This window comes from Aegilops tauschii, chromosome 2 (genome assembly GCF_002575655.3).
Source record: "Aegilops tauschii subsp. strangulata cultivar AL8/78 chromosome 2, Aet v6.0, whole genome shotgun sequence".
Taxonomy (NCBI): domain Eukaryota; kingdom Viridiplantae; phylum Streptophyta; class Magnoliopsida; order Poales; family Poaceae; genus Aegilops; species Aegilops tauschii.
In genome coordinates, this window is record NC_053036.3 from 97,218,237 (window position 1) to 97,224,745 (window position 6,509).

The window sequence follows — 6,509 nt, forward strand, 5'->3', positions numbered from 1 at the left end:
GGGATGTTGGTGAGAAAAGGCAACAACTTACCTCACAATCGTTAGATGTAGATCTAATGGTCAGAAACGACGGATGGCAGACACACCAGCATCACCAACATAGTCTTGTGTAGGAGTACTAGCAAGATCCATGCATTGCATGGAACATCAAGATGCATTTTTTTATAAAACACTTGTTGTGATTGACCCTTGCGGGAGTAATCCCATGTGTAAAAACTAATGATATCTCGAGAAATATGAGATAAGGTGAAGAGGAGTGGGGTGTGGTGGTGGTTAGTGGTCGGACTGAGCGGAGGCATGGGGATTGACGACGCCGGCAGCGGCCACCAGGCCAGTTTGTTCCAGAGGCTTCCTTTCTTAATTGCTCAACAATGAGGTTTGTTGGAGATAAGGATGAACGAGGGAAGGCCTTGTCTGCAAATGTGGAGAGGGGTGCGGGTATCTTTTAGTTTAATTTCCATCCGTCAGATATAGATCGGACGGTCTATATTGCAAGATGGCACACGTACCATCATCACCAACTCGGTTTTTTATAAGAGAAGAAATATAAGTATGGAGATACAAACGTATTATCGATACTTGCTTCCGTAAACTAGCATCTACATTCTATTCAATGCCTCGGCATGTGGGGCCTTAGCACAATGACCTCTCGACTGTGTGAAACAAAGATTTTCGCGTCGCCGACAAGGAGGGGGTAACGGCAGTGTGCTTTTTGGCTTGCTCTAGTCCTAGTAGTCATACTAGGTGGTCTAAGCACGTGTAGATTTATTCTTTTTCACGTCTCGTGTTCGCCGTACTGCCACGACTGTTGATGAATAGACGGTAAGTTATTCACAGGGAAACCCTTGTTGAGCGTGTTTGCGAGAGAGAGAGAGAGAGAGAGAGACAGTGTGCATGTGTGATATGTTAGAGACTGAGGCAGTGATAACCGATTCTTTGTGTCTATGTGTGTGGAGGATAGAGAGAGACATGTACATGGGGCTTTGTGTTGTGTAACATGGAGACACATATACATAATTAGAGAGTGAGTGTGTGAGATACACATGCGAACATGGGGAGAGATGAGGATCCAGATAAATGGGTGTTTGTGCGTGTCTGTGTGTGTTTGTGCACGCGTTTGTGTGTGATAGGGAGAGAGTGTATGTGGAGTAGAGAGACCACTGATGATGTAAACCTACTATATGGGAAGGGGGAATGGTGTGACATGTGTAGTAGCGAGATAGCACGGGTGCGGGCGGGGGGAGCAGACTATTTGGAAGAGACATCGAGTGTGTGTGTGGGAGAGGGGTGGGAGAGCGAGAGAAAGAGAGAGCTAGCGATGGAGAGAGACAGAGAGAGAGAGGAAGAGAGGGGGTGAGAGGGGTCGTTTGTGTCCATAAATGGCATATAGATAGGGAGACAATGTTGATGTTGTCTGAAATTGGCCTATGAACGGAGACGCAAGGGAAGCGAGTCATCGTGTGTGTGATAGGGACTTCATGAGAGATCTAGAATAGATGGTGTAGAGAACAATGTGCGAAATCGAGAACGATTATACATTAGGGAGCTATGCAAAGAGTCACGACATATATGTATACGGGGAAGGAGCTGGGGCGGGTCCGCATGTGGGAGAGATAGAAAGAGGAGAGTGGTGCACAAGGAGACAAAGTGTGCTTGTTTGCAGTGGGGGTGGTGTGTGAGGTGAGTGCGCGAGAACCACATAACTAGGGAGATAGACGTTTGGGGGCGACGTTTTGTGTGTATGGGAAATATACACTCTACATAGTGCGTGTGCTTGGGTAAGAGAGATAGCGGGAGACCTAGAGAGTGAGGGAAGAGATGTGTGCATGCCCGAGAGACAAAGTGATAGAGACCTATGTTGGGGTCCGGACTTTACAAGAGAGAGGAGTGTTAATGTGCTCGTGTGTTGGTGTTTGGGGGAGAGAACGACTTCTCTATGTGTGTGTTTGTGTGGTGGTGGTTGTGGTGGGGGGGGTTGACTTCAGATAAAGAGTGAGGTGTCTATATTTGAGGGACTTTAGCGTAATTGAGATATTGTGCACTCATGGTTGATCAATTTGTTTCACAGTTTGTGCTATGAGATAACGATACTTTTGAACATGAGTGGTATACCTTGATGTACCAGAATTACAAACCTAAGATTGGAACTTTGGAATTCGACTCCATCATTAGCTTTTGTAATTCATTTAAACGGAGGTACATTTTTTAAGCCGGGATTTCGTGATTTCAAATTCATATATCAAAACCTAGAGATATACACATACGGGCATGTTCAAACTTTATGATCATCCACTTTATTCATACACATACACATTTTTTGCTTTATCATCATATTTAGGATAAACACATTTGGAATTTCATTTGAATTGGACCGTATGATGGTATTTGCTTGTAGTAGCTCAATGATCCATATTTGAATTGAATGGATAATCTAAGTTTCGAGTTGGAGACATTGATTTTCAAAACTTGCACTTTTTTTTTGCGTGCAAAACAAACAAATTGTCGGCCATGATATCATAGTCAGCCGTACGAGAGCAGAATACTTATAATTTTAGGCGCCAAAAGCTTTCAAACTTCCCGCTCACATCGAAATATCACGCGCCCGAAAGTTTAGCCCTGTGATATTCCTGTTTTACCCCTGCCACATGAACGGAAAAGGGCTGCTTTGGTAACTCCATTGTTTTCCCCTCTTTGCCCCCAACATTCTTCCCCAGAGCCCCTCCCCTTCCCCTCCCCGACCCCCGAACCACGGCAAGCCGCCGAATCTAGTCCTCCGCCGCAGCGGTGGACCTCACACCCCGCCGGATCTACCTTCCGCACCTTGGAACCCCCAACTGCCAACTCACCACTTCACCGGAGCCGCTTCAGCGACTGGCTTGTCCACCGCTCCAGATCTCCTTGACCGCCATCATGGTCCACCGCACCGGATCTGCTTAACCGGCGCCCTCGTCCACCACAGCGTAGGCCCTTCACTGACTCCCTCGTCCGCCCCTTCGCTGGCCCTTCATACAAGCCCTCGTCCGCGGCAACAGATCCGCCTCACCGAAAGCACTGTACAACGCGCCCGCCGAAGCCTTCGTCCACTGCACCGGACCCGCTCCACGGGCGCCATATTCAACTCCACCGGCCCTGCTTTACCGACGCCGCAGCCTCATCAGGTTATTTCGATTTGTACTCCTTTGGTTTTTCTCTTTATCGTGCAACTGTTCACTTACCACAGATGAGCTTTCTTGTATGTCGACAGGCGTCGCAACCGTAGCACCGGAGCCGCTTCAGCGACGGCGACAGCCGGCCCAAACTCAACCGCAACACGAGCACCATCGACGATCCTTAGCTATCAAGTATGACAACGATACCCATACGCCGCCGAGAATCAGGTACTATTATCCAACGGCCGGCGCCTACGTTCACTTTCCTAGCATAAGCACCGCACCTTTGAATTTCTTCAGGGCATCATTCAGTTTTTCATGAGACGCGTTATTCTGCTTGCACCTGTAGGGCCATACTTCTGGCAGTGAACATGTTACATGTGCTAAATTACATACCAGTGCACATATAGTTAATATGCTTTAGTATTGTTCTGATGCCACCTGTTGGTTCCATCAGACTGCTTAATGTTCTCTATGCTTAATTACACATCAGTAAACTAGCATGTGGTTCCGCTGCTTTTTGTTCGTCTTACCCTACATTTTCTGATGCTAGCTATTACATCACTGCTCCGAGCCTCTGTTCATTACTTGTTTGTGTGTTCTTGATCTTCCCAAGTTGCATGACTAATTTGATGCTTCTATTAATTATGGAGCTGCCAACCCCATCAAGCAAAATATTTGTTCTTTTGGGGCTGACACCTCAAACAAGCATAAAAATAGAGGGAAGCAGATATATTGTCGTGTATGCACACACCCTTCTTTCATTAGTTTAGATGAACCATTGATGATCAATTCGGACCAGTGCATGCGATTAAAATTAATTTTACCTAAATAGATGGTGCAGAATAAACTACAACAACTAGATTTGCAACCATGTGATGCTGACGATATCTTCAAAGAACATTGCAATAGCAGCTAGGCTTCACAGCAACATATGGTAAGCCAGTGTGTTTTAGTACATGTGAAATGTAATGCGAGTGCGATGCTTTCTTGGCTTGTGCCCTCAACGTGTAATCCTACCGAATTACAAATAGTTCAGTTGTCTGCTTTGCTGTATTGCTTGATTCGAATGCTTGTTTGTTGTTACGCTATACCTGAGTTGGCCAATATGTCAGCAGTGCCTGCTGTACTATCGTAAAGAAATGCATGCCTATTTCATTTGAGTCCTTAACTTTTCCTCTCAACTTCATCACAAGATTGTCTTCGTAGTTTATATGAGGCCACACTTTTAAGTGCTTTCTCAGATTATTTCAACTGCTTAGATGCCTTGGAAACTTAAATATAGCGGTTGTACACTCCCTTTCAACTAGGGATGTCAACTGGGTCCCATTTAATCCCGATTAAAGTCCACTAGTGGTATGATAGTTCAAAAGAGTTTTTGTTTTTTGAGGAAAATGAACTAGGGAGGTAGCAAAAACTAACTAGATGGGACTGGCGGATGTCGTTTATTTGCCACTTACATCCCTAGTTTCATCTTACCATTTTAATTTCTTTTCGGCTGATGCTGCTTCGAACCATTTAAATATAGTTTGCCATGCTCGGCAATAATTCGTCCGTCGTTTACCATGTAAGCTTACTGCCTGGATCATACGATAACTATCTCTTACTTATGTCCAGCGGAAACCTTTCAGGATGCCGTTCACACTAGGACACAATGTACAACCCCAGAATCTATTTGTGGAAGCAGTGCGCTATCCATGTTACCAGATGGTAGCAGTTCAGAGGCAACACCGTCGGAGAGCAGTCTGAGCATAGATATTATAGTGCTTGAGGCTCTACTAGAGGCAGAAAGAGATGGTGTGGCTGCCATGAATGAGGTAATCTTTATCTTGAGGCTGGAAATTACGGAATTAGCGGCATGCATTATGCAAGCAACCCAAGAATTGGAGGAAGTAAGAATGTTGCATTTGAAGACGGAGGAGGTCCTGCTGTTTCTGCTATCTGAAGCCCAAGGTAATCCCAGTTCTTCTTTAGATACTAGTTGAAATTGTCATTAGATTATTGTACTTGCATGTTGTGTCATGTCTCTGAATGGATTATGTTGCAAGACCCCCTATGTTGTCCATGTGTTCTAATGATCCGAATTTTTTAGGCGAGGTAATCCTCAGTACTTGTATGATTGACATAAGGTGAACTGTTTTCCGTGTGAGCATATTGTATTGGATGAAATAACTGTTTGAATCAGAGTGTATCCAACCTACTGAATTCGAAGATCACGGCATTTCTAAATCATAATCATATATAAAGGTGGAATAAATCTTTGTTGTGGTTTTGAAGAAATAGATAACAAAACGTATAATTATCTGTGGATATTCGTAATCGAATACAAATTGGATTTGAATTTAGTTTGCCAGGTCCCAGGGCAAACGTGAATGCTAATTCTCCCAAGTTTTGAACGAAGCGGCTAAACACCCACTATAATTTGTGGGCTGCCCGAAGCAAGTGTTTGCGAGATGGAAATTACTGTCTACCCCTGACACTTGACATCCTTATCGACTGGATTTACGCTGCTGTCGATAGGGGTAGACTAGTAACTTCAATTAGACGTGACACGACGGCCTCTGAGCCCATTCAGACACGGTGGGCGCCAAACGTGGGCGGCAAAACACATTTGATTCAAGCTCGTCCAAAAGACATGTGTCTCTTCCTCCATTTCCCCATTCATACACGGTGGGCGACAAAACAAACTCTCCTCGCCCGAAATCGATGTAGGCTAATATTTTAAATAGGGGCAGATGTGTAACTTCCATCAGACGTGACACAACCGCCCTACCTGTTAGCCCCGTTCATACACCGTGGGCGCCAACCGTGGGCGGCAAAACACCCTCTCCTCGCCCGAAATAGTTACCGGCAAATATTTGGGAGATGCGAGATTACCGTCCTATCCCCAACCGACGCGATGTCCGAAATTTTAAACGGGGGATAAGGTAACTTTCCCCCATTTCAGAGAAGCGCATCCCAAAGTTTGAGATCCCCCTCCCCTCCATTTCCCCATTCATACACCGTCGGCGGCATGACAACCTCCACACTGCGGCCAGCCTCCTCCGTCCGCCACCCCATCCTCCACCTTGCCGGAGCCGCTACCCCTACCCCGTCGTCCACTGCGAGAGATGGACGTCTCTCATCCACGGCGCTGGACCAGGATCCTTTCATCGTCTCCTCTCGCTTCATCGGCGCCGTCGTCCACCTTGCCATTGCTGCTCCTACGACCGCCTCGTCCACGGCAACAGGATATATCCCCCGACCCGGCCGTCTGCCGTCTAAAGTCTTCTTCCCCGCCGCCGATAGCCATCGCACCCGCAGCACCCTCAACGTATCAGCATAGGCCTACACGGCGTCGCAAGAGAGGTGGTACTCTTC